Source organism: Pseudorca crassidens, chromosome 7, assembly GCF_039906515.1.
Source record: "Pseudorca crassidens isolate mPseCra1 chromosome 7, mPseCra1.hap1, whole genome shotgun sequence".
Lineage (NCBI taxonomy): Eukaryota > Metazoa > Chordata > Mammalia > Artiodactyla > Delphinidae > Pseudorca > Pseudorca crassidens.
Window position 1 is genome coordinate 47,035,347 of NC_090302.1, and position 19,448 is coordinate 47,054,794.

Genomic DNA, 19,448 nt, shown 5'->3' on the forward strand with positions numbered 1-19,448 from the left:
GCCAGACATCCAAGCTGCTGGCACCTTGATCTTGGACTTCTTGGCCTCCAGAACTGTGAAAAATAAATTTCTGTTGTTTGTAAGCCACTCAGTCTATGGCATTTTGATATAGTATATAGTATATACAGGCAGAAAAGCCTAAATTTTATTATTATTTAAAATAAATGTAAATATATTTATTCAATAAACATTCATTTATTGAGCACCTTCTGTATATCAGACATCGTGATAAACATTAAAAAGACACTGATCGGTGGGATAGGGAGGGTGGGAGGGAGGGAGACGCAAGAGGGAAGACATATGGGAACATATGTTTATGTATGACTGATTCACTTTGTTATAAAGCAGAAACTAACACACCATTGTAAAGCAATTATACCCCAATAAACATGTTAAAAATAAATAAATAAATAAATAAAAGTCAAAAAAAAAAAAAAGACACTGATCTGTTTTCCAAAGGCTCCCAAAATCAAAAGAGCTCAAATAAAATGATAACGATATTTATCCTTAAAATTATTTTTTACCTTTATAAAAAGTTTCAGGCTGAATAAAGGAACAAATTGTCAAAGCTATTTTCTTCTCTACTTTCAAGTATTATGAATCTTTTTAAATGCTTCTGTCCCAAATCTGAAGAAAAACACACCTGAGACTCTGCAAAATCTCAACTGATTTTAGCACTAGGTGAAGAAATAAAGGATGCTACAGTCTATGAACTGTTGGGACCAAGTATAGGGCAAGTATTTAATGGGCTCGCCAGCAGTGATAAGAGAAAAATGGATGATGATAACCTCACTGAAAAGGGGAATAGAAGAGTGACCTTGGGCTATGAAAAATGTGTTCTGTAGCCTCGTGGCTGCAAAGTCCCCTTTCCTCCCTTCGCACTTCATGCTTCAATAACACTGCACTTACTGGTTTCTAGGTTCTTTAATATAATATGCTGGTTCAGGCCTTTGTGCATTTTCTCTTTCCCCGTCCTCAGCCTGGACCAGTAATTCCCCATCACTCTTCACTCTTCTTCCTTCCTCCTTTCCCTCCTCCTAATGCTCCTTCACATCTCCCACAGGCTGCTGCTCAGTTTTCAAGATTCCAGGCCACTTCACCTGCCCTAAGTCTTTCCTAATTTCCCTCCGTACACACAGTCTTTGTGAGGTGTCCCTTCACTGCACTCCTATCAACCCTACAGCATCATGGCACTTATCACAGTGTGTGAGAAACTTGTATATTTTGTCTGTTTCTTCCACTAGGCCAGTGGTTCTTAACTGGAGGAGATCTTGTCCCTCAGTGGGGGGGTGGGATTCGGCAATTTCTGGAGACATTTTTGATTGTCAGGATTGGGGAGGGGGTGTTACTGGCATCTAGTGGCTAAAGCCCAGGGATGCTGCCAAACATCCTACAATGCACAGGACAGCACCCACGGTAAAGGATTTATCCGGACTCAAATACCAATACTGCTAAGGTTGAGAACCTGCACTGGACTGAGTTCCTTTTCTGTTCTACCAGCTCCAAGCACAGTGCCCAGCACTCAGTAGGAATCCAAAAAAATTTTTAAGTAATTTTTCGTTGAAAATTTAGTTGAAAAAAATTTTATTACAGCTCTATGAAATAGCTAATAACTAATTTGAGCAGGTACTGCAAGTCAAAGGAAAATCAATACTTGGGGATAAAGTTAGGGTAAAGCCCTCAGTCTTTTCCTGACACTTCCTCCTGTCTAGCTCTCTCCATACCTCTTCTCTTCCCTTTTCTCCTTTTTACCTTATTAGTATATGCTCTGTTCCCCCCTTTACTGTCATGTTTGAATTCCTTTCACTCTAAAATAAGAATTGGAACATAGTGAAATAAGTTGCCCCACATTTGTTTATCTTAGGCATTCATTCAATTTAATTTTAATTTTTAAACGTATCAATTACAGGGCGACATGCTGGGCACTGCAAGGAAAACAAAGATGAATAAGAAACCGGGCCTATCCTCACTGGGGAGATTTCTGTAGCAGTAGAATAGAGGAAATACAGTTTCATTTCCATTAATGTGATCAGAGAACATTTCCTAAAGGAGAGGCCTTTGATTTAGGTCTTCATAGGTGTTTCATAAAGTGTTTTAAATATGCCACACATATGTCATCATGTTCTTTCCTTATCTGACACCTAGTCAGTAAGTGTGACCCTGTAAGACACTGATTCTTAAGATTTGTCTGGGTCCCACCCTCAGAGTTTCTGATTCAGTAGGACCTGGTTGGAACCAGAGAATTTGCATTTCTTACTAGTTCTCAGGTGATGCTGCTGCTGCTACTGGTCTTCTCACCATACATTGAGAACCGCTGCTTCAGGATAACCAGCCAGGTAACTCCTTGACCGAAAATGGACACCCTTCACTTGGCTAAAACAATAAATTTTCAGTGTTCACAAAGAGAACAACTCATGGGTTTCTGCAAGCAGGGGAGGAGAAACATTCCAATCTATTCCTATAACTAAGGAAGGGCTCAATTTTCAAAAGTAAATTAATTGTCAGACCCAGTACCCTTGGGGAACATTATTTATTGGAAATATAACTAACATAACATTCTTGAAGATCTTGATAATTAAAAACAAAATATCTTATTTGTTGATGCATTATACTCAGGGCCCTAATATCTATTACACTTCTTACAGGCATAATACATATTTGAACTGCAAACTTCTACCTTGATTATAGCTTTTGGTTACTTGATGCTTTGGTTTAATAATTCCCATATTGTTTGCTTCCCCCCCCCCCCAATGCCTTTTCTAATCAATTTTCTCTTGTTCCTATGTTCTTTGTTCTGGTTTTGTATCCTAGGCTATTTGCTCTCTCCTCCAGCTTCTCATTGGCATGTCTTCAATCATTTTCCAGAGTTCTTACAGAACGTTAACCATTTTTTGTGCATCCTAAAACTTTTAACCTCTCATCTAAAACTAACTAAATGCTAAAAAATTATAATGCTTATGAATATATTATGCATAATATTAAGTTCAAAATAGTTGACATACTTCATGCTATATGTTATAGATATAATAAGCTTAATTTCAAGCAGATGAAATAAACATTGAAGTGCATGTATTTTTTTGTACACAGCCTCTTTCTACCTGCTGTTTGTAAACATCAGGCATTAGAAGCTTATAGGTGTGGCTTTTAAGTGATTACTAGACATATGTATATGTTCATTTGTGTGGCCACTCATGCCTACCGAATATTTGGGAAATGTACCGAAATACACATAATAATACCTCCTACAAAAAGCAGAACAGTGTCCTCTTCCACGTCCAAGGACAAGAATTAATTTCTTCAAGCTTCCTTCATAAAAGAATGTAGGAATAGAGGTGGAAATTGAGACCTTATTGAAGAAATCTATCTGTTGGGAACATGAGCTAGTGGATAACTCTGAGAAAGCTCTCACAGACTTTTTTTAACCATTACTAAAATAAAGACAGTACATGAAATAAATGCCATTTGGCATCTTAAGTTAATAAGATTGGATACTATACAATTAATTTCATTTTTTCATCCCTCACTTACTATGAACTTTTCAGAAGAGCACTTTCTCTAAGTTTCAATATGAAAATTATAAACTGTAGTTTAAAATTTGAATTTATAAACTATAAATTATAATATTATTAGCTTTATTGCAAAGAGCATGCATGTTAATAAGTGGCATTGTTTAAAAGTGTCTGGTCCTTTCTGATTTTTACAATTTAGAGCTCTAACGCCTATCATCTCAGTTTACACTATAATTTCAGGGACACAGAGATTTAAAAGTGAATGTTCAAAAGGCTCTCCATACACTAGCCTATTTTGCACAACTGAGGAGCAATTTTTGCAAGCCTTTTTTCTAATATACATGTTAATATATTATGGGCTATTTCCAGAAGTTATTCTGCCTAAAGGATCTTCTGAAACACATCTACGTTCTCACCATTTTAATAAAGAAAAGAATGTGGTATGAAGGCAGAGGTTGCTGCCTCAGCTTATGAGATAGATGTTAGTATTAGCCTCATTTTATGGATAAGGAAAGAAAGATTTCTAGATGTCTAGTACCTCATCCAAGGTCACACACTAGTGCGTGATAAGGGGAGAATCTGAACCCAAGTCTGACACCCGAGCCAGACCTCTTAGCCACTAAGCTGAACCACCATTTAACTTTTCTCATTTCTCTTTTCCTAACCCTCAGTTACTTCTGATTTCTAAGTGTTCTCAGTAAAAGTGACTTGCAATTTGTTGATAAGAAATTGGAATTAAGTATACAAGAATTTGTTAAAAGATGGTGCAGGGGAAAAGAAAAGGAAGAGGATGAGAAAAAAATGAGCTCTGCTCCCAGATAATCGAAGACTCTGGGCTCACATATTAAGCAACTGGAACCTACTCATACAGAATGATAAAACCAGTGCTGACTATGTTTTCTTTGCATATGTCTCAGTGCCTTGTACGAAGTAGTGGCTGGATAAATGTTTGTTAAACTAAAGGTGGAACCAAATGTGTTCTAGAAGCATTAAGGGAATCCGATTAGAGACATGAACAGCGTTGGATGGGAAAAGAGTCTGTTGAGAAAATATGGATTATCTTCTTTACAATAGTGAAGAGTAACTGCCTATACTACTTTCCCATTATCAGAAAGTTCCAAAGGTCGCATAAAAATTGTGAATATTAAATAAAAATAACCAGCTTAAGAAAGCGATTTATTACAATGAGAACTGCTATGATGCAACTAAATATTTATCGAATGCCCATTAAATGCAGGCACTGCACAACAGATATTTTGAAGCCTTAAATTGTTCACAATACTGGCAAAAATTGCTACATCACTATTCAAACTGTGGTCAGTATAAAAATGGTAATCAATGTAACCACAATTTATAAGCTTATTTATCTCTAAATCAGAGCCATTCTGAATTAGAATAGGAATTTATGATTCTAGGCCAATTTACTTCAAGTACCCATTTATTTTTGCTGTATGGTGTTTTAAATATAAAGCAAGCTACATCTTCAAAAACATAGTCTTTAACATTGTTTCCTGAGTTTAGCATGTTTAAAAATATACTAAAACTAAAATGGGCTCTGGATTCCCACATGTCGCAGTAAACTCACCAAGATCTAGAATCTTCCTCCTATAATGGAAAGCTCTAAACCCCTTCTCCTTTCAAATAGTCTTCACCATATTTGAAAAACCAAGAGACCACATTTATTGCCACAAATACTGAAACACTAGATTCTACCAAGAAGTCACGTTTCTACTGTTTCAAAAATGATCTTAGAAATGAAAATCTATGCATAACTTCTCAACTTCAAAATATCTTTACTTTGGCAAAAATCATTATAACAATATAATAAAAGAATGGACTCATGAAATAAAATCTGTTTTTCAACAATTAATATCTGTAATATCAAAGGGCTAAGATGATCACAAATTTGAGAAAAGATGATCATGCACCATGCAAATGAGCATATGAAAAAGGGTTTCAAAGTGGGGCCCAGGCAGGAAAGGGTGTCTGGTAGTGCTATTTTTTATTTTTTAATTCATGAATCTGAATATGTCACTCTTTACTTAAACATTTCAATGGTTTCCCATTGCTTGCAATATAAAATCCATTACCATACCTTACCATAGCTCTCACTGACTTAATTAAAGCTCACTTCTCTATTTTTATCCCCAGCACTCTCCAAAATGCTCCCTAGATTCTCATCATACTAGCTTTCCTGTGGCTCTTTGAATTATATAGCCCATGGGAAAAACTGCAAGACTTTCTTCCAATGATTAAAAATCTGTTTTATGCAACCTTGCTTTTACACACAGTTTCCTCTAACTGAAATGGCCTTACCTGACTCATCTTCCAAACCCAGGATAAGAGAGCCTTTCTTTGAGAAGCTGTCCCAAATCACTTATTCAAACGCAGTTACTCACTTTTTCTTCTGTGTCACACAGTATTGTTATTATTTATTGCAATTATTTTTCCCTTTTATGTTGGGAAATCCTTAATGTCAGAGTCTCTGTCTTAATTGTCTTTGTGTATCTCATGCCTGGCAGTTTCAGACACATAGTAGATGATAGATAAATGCTAAGTGTTGTACTGATGTTACTGAATCCTAAGAAGACACATGGTATGTATTTGAAAAATTATCCCTATATTTTAAAATCTATAATTTTTATTAAAATGATCTTCCTAGAACATCTATGTGTATTTTCCCTCCGTTGTGTCTTGTTTCACATCAAAACTCTTTGCTTTTCTACTGGGTATAGTCTATCTCTTATTTTATAAGTATTCAACTGTCATCGTACAACACCATGATGGCTAGGAAAAGGACACAATCCATGAAAGCATGTCATCTCACTTCTTAAGAAGAAAGCTGTCCAAAGTTATAAATCAGGAAATGTGTGTGTGTGCGTTTGCATGTGTGCACACAATTGCTATTACATAATTTGGAATGGAGGAGGCATGAGTTGAAGTTATATTTGAGTCATGTCTTGGTTATCAAGACCTGTCCAACAAAGATTATCATAAAACTACTAATAAAATGATAATAAATAATATTCACCCAAATGTCTCTTGACTTTTTTAGTTTGTGGGTACAAATAATGTCACATTGTCACTTATACTCAGATATGCTCTTGAAAGAATTCCAGAGCCTTTCAGAGTGTTCCTTTATCCCCACATTGCCCAATATGTCAGAATAGCTCAAGAAGGTCTTAGAAATCATTCCTGGGCTTCGCACACTGATCCCAACACTGGTGGCACCGTTGGCCATGCCAGAACTCTGCAGACTATGCTCCTACCACTGTTTTTTGTCACCCCAAGATTGTTCCCAGCCAGTAATGTTCATAGAGAGTGGCAAGTGGAATAATACACCCTGTTTGTGATGCCCTTTTTGGGCACTCTCAGAAATATTGGGCAGCAGGACTTCCCTGGTGGTGCAGTGGTTAAGAATCCGCCTGCCAATTCAGGGGACACAGATTCGAGCCCTGGTCTGGGAAAATCCCACATGCCGCAGAACAACTAAGCCCATGCACCCGTGCCCATGCACTGAGCCTGCGCTCTGGAGCCCGCGAGCCACAACTACTGAGGCTGCAAGCCACAACTACTGAGGGCCGTGCGCCTAGAGCCCATGCTTCGCAACGAGAAGCCACCGCAATGAGAAGCCTGCACACCGCAATGAGGAGTAGCCCCCGCTCGCCACAACTAGAGAAAGCCCATGCACAACAACGAAGACCTAACGCAGCCAAAAATAAACAAATTTTTTAAAAAAGAGAAGATTCTATTTCCCTTATTAAAAAAAAAAAAATGAAAGAAAGAAATAGTGGGTGGAGGTGAAAAGCAGCAGGGTCCTGGGGCTCAGGGTTGCAAAGATAGTGAGATGACGTTTTTGGTTTTTTGTTTTCTTTCTCCTTGGACTGACACACAGAATGGTTTCATTAGGACTGATTTCTAGTATCAGCTGCCACATTCTAACACCTCTTTCACTCTCATGGACCTTCTGACATTTGGCCGGTACTTGAGCCTGACTTGTTCGGCTGAACATTTTCCTTATGGTGAATTCTTTACCAGGACTCCACCTGGCTTCATAAAATTATCGACTTGTGCCCCCGCCTCTAACACAGGCACACTCCAACCTCAAATCCACCAGACATACCTGTGAACATCTGAACTGTGAACCACACTTAAGTTGTTTCTTTTTTTTTTTCATAAAGTTTCTCAACACTTTTGGAATCAGTAATTACAAAGATATACTTTCTAGGGGAAAAGAGTGTCATCCAACTCCATGTCACCTAGGTATCCAAAATCAGCCTTGAATCAGGGATAACTCCCTCCAAGACAACAATTATCATTATTAGAAATATTTTAATTATTGGCATTTACAGCTTCTGGGAAATCCAGGATCACTCAGTTCAAACAGCTAGAGTGAGTACTGCTGAAAATGATGCCCATAAATATAGCGAAAATTTGAATTAGACATTCATTGAAAAATTAAATGATAAGAAAGTCATAAAACCAAATGCATTTTATTTCCCTATCTGGTGAAACACAATTCTCTTCTTCTACTTGGTAAATCTTATTAACATAATATAGTTATTACAGGAATCTCCCTTTTCCTGATGGATGGCTTTGGTTTGAGCAATTTCCTTCTGCAACTGCGCCACATGTAAATATTGACTGTGATGCAACATACTCCATAAACTAAGATTTTAAATTCAAGAGCTGATTTCATTGTTGGTATATAATGAGATTTCATTGAAGATAAAAATAGTTTTCTGAATTTTTATAACTCAGTAGATCAGAAACAGTACAGCGGGTGCAATTCCCAAACTAGAGAGAGGCTATGTACCACTCTGCTTCTAATTCTCTGGTCATGTAATGTAACAGTGGCTCCTCTTTGAACAAAGTATAGAACAAAGGTCAGATATTTCAGATGACTGAATGTGGAAAAAGCACTAAAATAATTTCCTAGCAAATGTATCTAAAATATTATTCATTATATAGTATGGGTATCTACAGTAATTGAACTTACTAAATCATTTATTTTGTATGGTTACATTTTGACATTATAGGCCAGATCAAAATGACACACAGAGCAGTAGAAGGCCAGTTGCTCTAAGTGCCTATGTATTTATCTTTCTACTGTAAATGCTTCCAGATATTACAATTGTGTGGGGTAGAGCTGAAGTTTGTTTGTTTGTTTGATCTTCTTTGAGTTGTAAAGAGTCAATTAAGTGACCCTCCCAGGTAAAAAACAATATAGAACAAGTATCTACCCATTGTTCTGGTAGAAGAATATAAGGCCTTTGGTTTTGTTCCAGTAGCTAAACAAATCTACCCACATCCTGTTAAGCAGAAGTTTTCCTTGGGATGAAGGTGGCCCAAACTGCGTAAGGATTCCCGTCCCTGAACCCTAACCAATATGTAAAGTGAAAAATTTTAATCATGGAAAATAAAGTAAAAAATTGGGGGTGTCTGTGGGGACTGGTGATGCAGCACTAACACTAGTGCCTAAATGTTTATGAGGGAGGGCTGGTTTGAGCAGTATGACAAATGCTAGAAGTTCCTCCAACCTAGGCAGCTAAGCACAGCAGTTGTACTTTGGAAAATAGTCACTGAGCATCAAAGTGTGAACTAAAACGTGTTATTCACTTGGGATCCAACATGAGGCCTGGTCAAAAACCTGGATTCACTAGACCATTCCAGCAGCAGTATAGCATCTATCAGACTGTGCAGGACCAATATTCATCCTTGATATTAATTCGCAGCAAGAAGAAACAGCAGTAGAGTCAGAAGTCACACCACTATAGCCATCTTTGAACCAGGATTCTTAGACTATTTGGGAGAGGGGACTCACAAGAAGAAATATTAGAATTTTTACTAATCAGTTTTATGGGGGTTATGCATAGGAAAGTTTAAGTGTTTCATACATAAGGTCAAGTACTCCAGATGACCATGGTTAGTAAAAGAGTCACATTTACATTATAATTCAGAATATATTTGCTCTGATAGCTTTTAATTAAACTTTTGTAATGTTTGCCTTTTCCTTGCCATGTAAATAAAATCCAGCCGCTAACCAATCAAGCAGAAAACTTGGGATTTGGGACAGGACAAAAAACAAAAATAACTTGTTTTTTAGCTTCACCTCTTTTAAGGCCAGAAAATAGTAGAGTGGGTGACTTTGGTTAAGGTTGAAATGTTTTAAGAGTGGAAATCACCAAAAACGCAGCCTCAGCCCATATCAGAATACACACACACACTCATACACACATACACATTCCTTAAAAACATCAGTCATTAAAGCCTAGAGTTTTTTTTTTATACACCATGTTTAAGAATTGACTCCACAGAAAATGACAAGTCTTAAATTCTAACTAGTGGCTAGGGCCTCTATTTTATGACTCAGACTTTCTGTTCTTGTTAGGAGATGGAAGGAGAGCAGTACATCTTGGTTTATTTAGTTTTTCTCCAAACCTACTTATCAGCTAAGGTTACTATGAAGGCTGAAGTTATGGGATGGGTCAATTCTATTTTAAGCAATGGAAGATACACTGTGATTGCCTGTTTTATATTAATTTTCTTTCCATGGGCCAGCAACTAAAGCATTTTTTATTTTTTCAGAGGTAATTGTTTAAAGCCACCTGTATCACTCAGTGTTTTCACTTGCCTCGGGAATAATTAGAGGAAATCTATTGCAAACATGTCATGGGATGGGATTAAAAAAAATGTAGTGAATACCTTCAAAGTCTTAGTGCATTTTATTGTGTGTTGTAAATTTCACATATTCAACTTGACTCTCTCCTCTAGCTCCTCTGTCCCACCTCACTCCCACACCCATCTGAAAGATAAAAATATGTGAATGCTATCTACTCAGACTTTTAGAGAGTAGTAGCAGCAGCTTTGAAAATCTTTCAGCACAGTTCCTCTAATCTGTGACATCATTTAACCATAGTGACTCACATTTGTGTAGGTATTCAGGACTTACAGTATTTTTGCATTTGAGCCTTACACAACTCAGTGAGATAGATAAAAGAAGAATTGTTACTATTCCTGTGACACAACAGAGAAAATTGAGCCTCACAAAGGCCAAGTGATAACTTAAGCCAGCTAGCTAAGGAAACTGGCTTGCCTGACTCCTAGGTCAGCATTGTTTTTACTACACTATTTTGTCTCTTTCCAACTCTTATGTGACTTCCCGTGTGACTTACCATGTTTGCAGCATATTCAGCATGTATATTTTTCTCATGGAAAGTAAATCAGATAGCAGTAAGCAAAACAGAGGAGGGAATTTAGAGAATTCTCTGGGTAGGTTGCTCTGGATAGAAGTACCCATTTAAATCTCTAGGGGTAAAACAGGAATAAAGACACAGACTTACTAGAGAATGGATCTGAGGATATGGGGAGGGGAAGTAAGCTGTGACAAAGCGAGAGAGTGGCATGGACATATATACACTACCAAACGTAAAATAGATAGCTAGTGGGAAGCAGCCGCATAGCACAGGGAGACCAGCTCGGTGCTTTGTGACCACCTAGAGGGGTGGGATAGGGAGGGTGGGAGGGAGGGAGACGCAAGAGGGAAGAGATATGGGAACATATGTATATGTATAACTGATTCACTTTGTTATAAAGCAAAAACTAACACACCATTGTAAAGCAATTATACTCCAATAAAGATGTAAAAAAAATAAATGAAGATTGTACATAGCCCTTACAGCATATACCATATATATCTTGCAACCAAAACTAATTTAATGTTTAGAACAGGAAAAATTAGTAGCCCAAGAAATTTTCCTTAGACTCTATCGTGAAGGTCTGTCAATTTCAAAAGTTCTTACCTTTGTTTGATGGTATTAGTGCCCAGGAGTAATTGAAAATATGCTTGTAATTCCACAAATATGATTAGATTTCACATTTTTGCATTTCAGCTCCTTCAAGCCTCAGCCCTGGTCTTATTTGCCCTTATATTATTGCAGATAAGCACAGTGACTTGAGAGTAAGAAGCATTTGGTAAATATTTGGTTTTGTTTTTAAGCATTTGACAGATACCTATATGCCACCATAAGTTCTGATTTAGTATGACTAGTCATTATGTCTCTCAACAAAATTCTAAATACTTCATTGTTGTTCTTGATACACACATAGACACAGGTTGTTCTTTAGCAGATTCACTGAGAAAAGTTATGTTTGCAACCCTCTTTCCAACCTAGCACTTGTTGATTAAACTAAGTCTTTAACTTATCAATCATTATAACTTGGCAACAAACATCTGTGTGTGTGCGTGTGTGTGTGTGTGTGTGTGTGTATAAAGGGGTGAAAAAGACCAATAGGCTTGGATTTCACAAGCACTTGAGCCTTTCTGCACTATTCCCTAGCATGGTTTCCCATTCCTTCATCTTACTATAAACAGCACTTCTCAGCCAAATATGTTTAATTTAAGATTAAAAAAAAGAAATACATGTTATATATTTTTAAATATATTTATAATATATACAATATATAATACAAAGTATATACTTAATATATAGTTTATATATTGTTATAACATATTTTTGTTTGTTTGTTTGTTTTGTTTTGTTTTTTTGTGGTATGCGGACCTCTCACTGCTGTGGCCTCTCCCATTGCGGAGCACAGGCTCCAGACGCGCAGACTCAGTGGCCATGGCTCACGGGCCCAGCCGCTCCGTGGCATGTGGGATCTTCCCAGACTGGGGCACGAACTCGTGTTCCCTGCATTGGCAGGCGGACTCTCAACCACTGCGCCACCAGGGAAGCCCTGTTATAACATATTTTTATAATTATATATACATGTATATATTCATATGTATATGTGTGTGTATTTTTTTTCTCTTGTCCAAAAGAAATTTTTAAAAGGGCCTGTTTAATGAATCTACTTATTATTGCTTCCTCTTATCTTAGGATATGTACAGATATTAGTGCAAGTTATATAAATCCTGAAAGAACAAGTATTATCACTAAGAAAACATTTTATCAATTAGGATATTTCAATGTATGATGACAGACATTAACTAGATTTATTGTGGTAATAATTTCACAATATATACAAATATTGAATCATTATGTTGTACACCTGAAACTAATGTAATGCTGTATGTCAATTATACCTCAATAAAAGAAATAGAAATTTTCAATCAAAAGCATCAGAAATCAACCCAAGTTCAGCAAAAGGAAGTTGTTACATCAGAAAGAATACAAAATCTACAGGAAGGCTGAAGAAAAACTCAGAACCAGGTCAGGATGGGAACCAAGACCACTGGAATTGCTAGACCTTCTTTTCAGGCTACTGCTACTGCTGAAATTAATAAATGCATGCCAATCATTACTGTTATTTTGTACTCAAGTTACTTCATTCAGTGTTCAGAGTCCTGAGAAAGAGAACTCACTTGGCTTAGCTGTAGCCATATGTTCACACTTAACTTTAGGACTGGGGAAATTATGCAGCACCAACCATATGACTTGAGGTGGTAGGGTGGGTGGAGTCCTAAATGAAAGTGAGGACAAGTCCTAGAACTGGGCTGAATGCTCCTGAGTGACCACAACAACCTCATGTAACTTCCATGGTCCATCTCCTTTTGCTGTCCCCACACTGTTCTCTCCATGCATGGACCTTCTTCTAAAATGTCCCCAAATAACATAATGTAGCTCCTTTGCTGAATACACACTCACAGCTTCTCCAAATGAAGATAATTTAAATTCTCACTACCTCCTGCACTTGTTTCCAAGTCTAGGATCTCTTGTTAGGCATCCATTTCTCCTCTAGTTTCAACATGATTCTATTTCAATGTGCAGTAAGTTATGGATTAAACAAGTATATTTAATCACCACCTGTTATGGGTTGAATTATGTCTTCCCAAAATCTACACATTGAAGTCCCAATCCCCAGTATTTCAGAATGTGGTCTTATCTGGAGACAGGGTCTTTACAGAGATAATCAAATTAAAATGAGGTCATTAGCAGGGTGGGGGAGGGAGGGCTAATTCAATATGATTTGCATCCTTATAAAAAGAGGAAATTTGGACTCAGAGACAAGGAGTCCAAATTTATTTTAAGGAATTGGGTCATGTGATTAGGGAAGCTTGGCAAGTTTAAAATCTGATGGGGGAAGGCCTGAAGGCTGGAGACTCAGGAAAAGAGTTACAATTTGAGTCTAAAGGCAGTCTACTGACAAACTAGGAAGAGCTGATGTTATAGATAAAATCTGGAGGAAGTCTGCTGCCAAAATTCTCTCTAGCTTGGGGGAACATCAGCCTTTTATTCTACTCGGGCCTTCAACTGATTAGATGAGGCCCATCCCCATTATGGAGAGCAATATACTTTACTCGAAGACTGAAATGTAATTCTCATCCAAAAACACCCTGAAAGAAAGATTCCGAATAATTTTGACCAAATATCTGGGCATCTTGTGGTCTAGCCAGGTCAGTACATAAAATTAACCATCACACATGGTCTTTCTGCTATGTGTACATCCTAGTACTTCTCTGTGTATCCAAACCTCTTCTTTTTATCAGACCAGGCAGATTGGATTGGGACTCACTCTGCCAACCTCATTTTAACTTAATCACTTCTTTACAGGTCTTATCTCCAAATACAGTCACATTCTGAGGTACTGGGGGTTAGGGACTCAACATATGATTTCAGGGGTGGAAGGAGGGACACCATTCAGCCCATAACACTATGATTACTGCTATACTTTACTAGCACTACAATCCGACTATGACTACCACTGCACTAGTCCTTCTCTTGTCCTATTACTAACACTTCCAGAAAGTCCCTTCCAGTTTCAATTTTCCATTTTTCTATAAAATAGATTGTACACAGAAGATACCATGAAGCTCAAGGTTTCCACCAAGATTGCATACAAGTTCAGCCAGAGTTCACGGAACACAGCTTACATAGCTATTGAAGAATATTTCAAAACACAGGAATTTTGATCAAGGAGGAAATGCCAAACTATAAAGAAGTTATAAAGGCCAGGAAGACTGGCAAAACCGAGACCACCCTCCCAGGGGGAGTTTGAATCTGTTAGTGGTTACCAACAGCAAAGTTATCCAGCTCAGGGAGCTGAAACATTCTGGGACTAAAGACTCACCAGTAGTTGTTAGATGTCACAGGGTTCATCACTTGAATGGCTGGTCTGGTTTCCTCAGTAGTAAGAGTCTAAGGAATGTTTACCCTTCATTCCTCTTTCAAACATTAAGTATATAATTGTGTTTACCAATTTTATGGTAACCCCTAGAAAATAATTGAGAAATAATGCCAGTTAAGGAAAATGGTGAATCCACACGGAAGATACTCCAAATACACATATGCATTCATACCTTACAGATATTTTAACAGGCCAGGAAATAATGAGCTTTCTCTGTTTCATCTTATATTCCATATAAATGAAACTGTATGCACAAAGACAGTAAGATACCCAGAGATGAACACTGAGACATTCTTAAGTTTGTGTTTCCCATGGTACCTCATTCAGTGTCTTTTACATAATCTTCGTTCAGGAAATATTTGCTGAGTTTAGTAGAGAGAAAACTCTCCAAATTCTGATGATGCTAGCTTTACTGCTGCTCTATCTCTCATTCAAAAATACGTGCCATGTGCAGCTACCCTGCTAGTCACTGAACAAACAAGGTCACATCATGGATTTATCCTGAAGTTTGAGAGTCTATAAATAGTTCCAGTAGGCCCAACAGTCATTTATTCAGCCTGTGTTATGTGTAAGACGCTATAGAGCTTATCATCCATTAAGGCAGACTGTGTGTACATGAATATCCATAATTCAAGGCAATTTGCTCTATTAATAGAGATATAAATAATGTATTCGGCATGGGGAACAGGGCTAGGACAAGGCAGGAAACCAGAACCAGTGCCAGACTGTGGAGCGGTTTGAAGGCTGAGCAGTACTCTAATTACCACTGATAAATTCTTCTGTTGCCATTGATAAAGGTTGAAAAATTTGGAGACACAAAGCCTAGATAGCCTTATTGCCCTAATAGGCACAGAATGGAGTAGTATGATAGTACTGACACCACTTCAGAGAATAACACCATTTTAGTGATAAGAAGCCCAATCTCATCCTCTCCAAAGCATTCAGTTATGAACCAAATATACCAATGTCTTTGTATTTTAATCCATATTATTGAAGCAAGCCAGATTTAAAACTCTTTAATGCCATATGCCGTTAAGATAAAAATCATTAAAGGGAAAATAGTTACATAATCTCCCCAAGGCCCTTCCCTATTCCCTTCCATCTCTCAGACTGACATAAAAGGAGGAGGGAACAAATCAGAGAAAGAGGTGAAGGTGACTCACAAATAAAGAGCTGTGAGAGAGGGAGGAGGGAAGATAGAGAGTAAAAATCATATAGACTGCTTCCCTGGTGGCGCAGTGGTTGAGAGTCCGCCTGCTGATGCAGGGGACACGGGTTCGTGCCCCGGTCCGGGAAGATCCTACATGCCGCGAAGCGGCTGGGCCCGTGAGCCATGGCCGCTGAGCCTGTGCGTCCGGAGCCCGTGCTCCGCAACGGGAGAGGCCACAGCAGTGAGAGGCCCACGTACCGCAAAAAAATAAAATAAAAAATCATATAGACTGGGGAGAGAGTTTAGGTAGGGAGTGCATGGCAATGGGGAAGGGGTAGTTAGTTGTGAATAAGAAAATGTAAAGAATGGGGAGAAGGTAAAAAAGGATATGATGATTCTGATTTGGATCCCTTTAATATCCTTTGAGAGATACAAGAACAGATTTCCTTTTTAATGTGGAGGAAGAGACAAGACTGCCTACGAACAGTTTTTCTGAAATGCCACACTCTTCAGAGACTGAAACCTTGGGGTCCCCAATTTATTAGGATTGCAATAGAACCTAAAATATTTTGGTTGAAGTGAAATGCAATACATGTACACCAGACACTTGCAAACTAGCAATTAAATTCTGATTTACCCTAGAAAACTATTTTCTTAACCTAGTGACACAATTTCAAAACAATGGATATGAAAATAAACATTTTAGGGATTCTGAAAACCCAATTAGGACATGGGTTTCTGTTGTTGTTGTCTAACTACCTATTATTTTTCCCAGAAGCAAGCCACTTGAAGTATCTAGGTCAGAAATGAAAATCTCTCCACACCAACTGAATCGTAAATGCAAGCATTTAATGAAAGCTTCATTTCTTTACAATCTATGGAATACATTAGCCAGTTAATGTTGATCTTTTAAAGTGCCATGTCTTTTATTTATGATAAAAATATGTATATGCATGCGTGTATTCATGCCACATAAGTGGTATACACTGATACATTTATCAAATTAATTTAAGCATGTAATAACCACAATGCCACAAAAAAGCCAGGCTTACAATTTGTTTATTGTTAATATCTGACATCAAAAGTTCCTGGAGTCTCAAAGCTGTAACCTAAATAATTAAAAAACAAAGAAACAATTTATCGCTCAGTGCTCCAGAGTACCTAAACCTTCCACAAAGCAGGCTAAATGATTAAGCATAGGTTATAATACTTAAAGGTACTGAATATTTGCATTCAGAACCAAGACAGCTCTAAAACAAGCAACTGGGTGAGTGGGAGAATCACGCAACCTGAAGCAGATAAATACACATCCAGAGCCCCTGATGTCCACAAGATGAGTGTGGAAATAGGAATCTAAAGCAGAGGGAGAATGACTCTTAAAGAAATACCTGTGTTATAAACTGCTTATCATCATGGCTTGTAACAAGCCATCATTTAATGGCCATTAACAGGACAACCAGCTAGCAATTACTCAGAAAATGAATACTTTTCAAATTTGTGTGAACAATAATAATGAATGGATATGTATATAAGACAGATGTTAAGGGACTTCCCTGGTGGTCCAGTGGCTAACACTCTGCACTCCCAGTGCAGAGGGCCCAGGTTTGATCCCTGGTCGGGGAACATGCAACTAAGAGTTCACATGCCGCAACTAAAGATCCCGCATGCTGCAACTAAAAGCTGGCTCAGCTTAAATAAATAAATATTAAAAAAAAAAAAAGATAGATGTTAAGACTGTCGTGGGAAGTCCCTTGCAGTCCTGCTTAAAGGAAGGACTTCATCCTTGAACAAAAGCTGAAAGTAATTCTAAACATAAGTTCCCCTATTCTCTGAGAGTAATGAAATGGGGCACAGCTCTCCTTTTGATAAAGACCCATGGAAGGGAATAAGGCCGAGCAGCAGTCCTTACCTCAGCTCCTAATCTCCAGTCCATTTCAGTCCCAAGCCATGTCCCAAGAAAAGAGAAGGTAGGGGTGGAATGAGGAGAAAGAAATGGCTCCAGAATCCATCTAGGGCAGAGGCTAATCCTGCTAACGCGCTGATATGTTGTCTGGCCAGCACTGTGTTTTCAAATGGAGAAAATTTACATTTAAAATAAATACAGATTTCTAGCATTTCGGAAAAATTAGAAATCTCTGAGTTGCTATGCTCACTTCAGCCAGAGTTGGGTAGTTCTTGCTACCTTTAGATAGGGCAGGTGTTCTCTGGTTTACCACACTCCTCACCTCTCCCTATTGTGTTCCACCTGATCCACTTTATTCATGTGTGCTACTTGCCCAACCCTATAGGCATGAGGGTTTACCACTCTGGGATTAATGTACCTTCTAAAAGCTCCAGGCAAAACTGTCATGCGTTTACAAAAGATTCTATAATTTCCAGAGTTTTCCTGAGTTTCCAGTCTGCTCCAAGGTGAGCTGCAAGACATGGAATCTTGCCTATTTATAGTTGGTTCTCTCATAATCCATACAGTACCTCAGTAAATGTTGCTTGTTACAAGCTAAGTGTAGAATGGACCAGAATAACTCTCAAAGAGCTCTGAACATCCTTAGTTTACTCAAATCCAAACCTTTGGATCCTTGGTTGGCCTTAAACTGAAATAGTCCTGGATTGTTAGGGGATAACCAGTTGTGCTGACATGGAGGTCACAACAGACACCCTGCATGGGGGCAAGTTGATGTACAGTGGAAAAAGAACTTGACTAGTGCAAAGGAGGAAAAACTTCCCTCTACTATCCTAGGTTCTGTAACTGGCCTAAGAATTAAACTGACATAAGACAGATTAACAAGAGAAAAACATGCAAATTTAGTTTAGTATTTTTATGTGCACATCGAAGTCATCAAAAGGAAAATGAAGACTCAAAGAAGCCATAAGCCTGAAAGCTTATGTATCTTTTTAAACAAAGAACAATAAATTGTGGGGATGTGACAAGACAAATGGTCTTAGGCCACAAACAGTAAATTGTGGAACGGTGACTAGGAAATATATGGGGAACCTAATGGGAGATAAGGGTTATTTTAGTAGATTTGTTTGTACAGAACCATTTCACTGTTGAATCCCAGTCTCTGGTGATAAGAATGTTCTTCTCAGTACAAGGAGGGCACCTTTTTCATAGGACATTTTATGACCTGCTTTTAGGTACAAAAAGGTCAGAGAGCCCTTCCTGCATGTGCTGTTTCTCAAGTGCCTTCAGCTCAAAATAAATGCCAAAGTGGCGTATTTTGGGGTGGCATGTTCTGAACCCCTTCACTAGGCATTAGAAGTCCCAGATGTATTGATTCCATAAATAATGCTTATTGGGACTTCCCTGGCGGTCCAGTGGTTAAGACTCTGCATTTCCACTGCAGGGGGTGGGGGTTTGATCCCCGGTTGGGCAACTAAAATCCCACACACCTCGTGGAGCAGCCAAAAAAAAAACAAATAAATGCTTATTTATTGCTTACTATGCACTAAGTACTGAGGATACAAACATGAATACAAGATCCTTTAAAGAGTTCAGCCCAGGGAGGATTCAAATAAATAGATAGTTTCAGTGAAAGCTATATGAACTTGAGCCTGTCATTTAACCTTTCCAAACTCTGTTTTTCACCAGGAAAAAGGGGTTGACATGTCTGTTTCTTGGGGGCTTATTTCTTGCTACAGTGAGAAACAGCTGAAATAAT

General features: G+C 38.0%; 1 protein-coding gene across 5 annotated transcripts in view; it reads right to left on the reverse strand.

Annotated features, from left to right (window-relative positions):
* Window positions 1-19,448, reverse strand: part of TMC1 (transmembrane channel like 1) — a 387,623-nt gene that overhangs the window by 250,830 nt on the left and 117,345 nt on the right. For all 5 annotated transcript variants that reach the window (XM_067744162.1, XM_067744161.1, XM_067744158.1 and 2 more), the window contains exon 3: window positions 14,583-14,725. The gene's annotated coding sequence lies outside the window, so the exon portion shown is untranslated. The remainder of the gene's footprint in view (window positions 1-14,582; window positions 14,726-19,448) is intronic.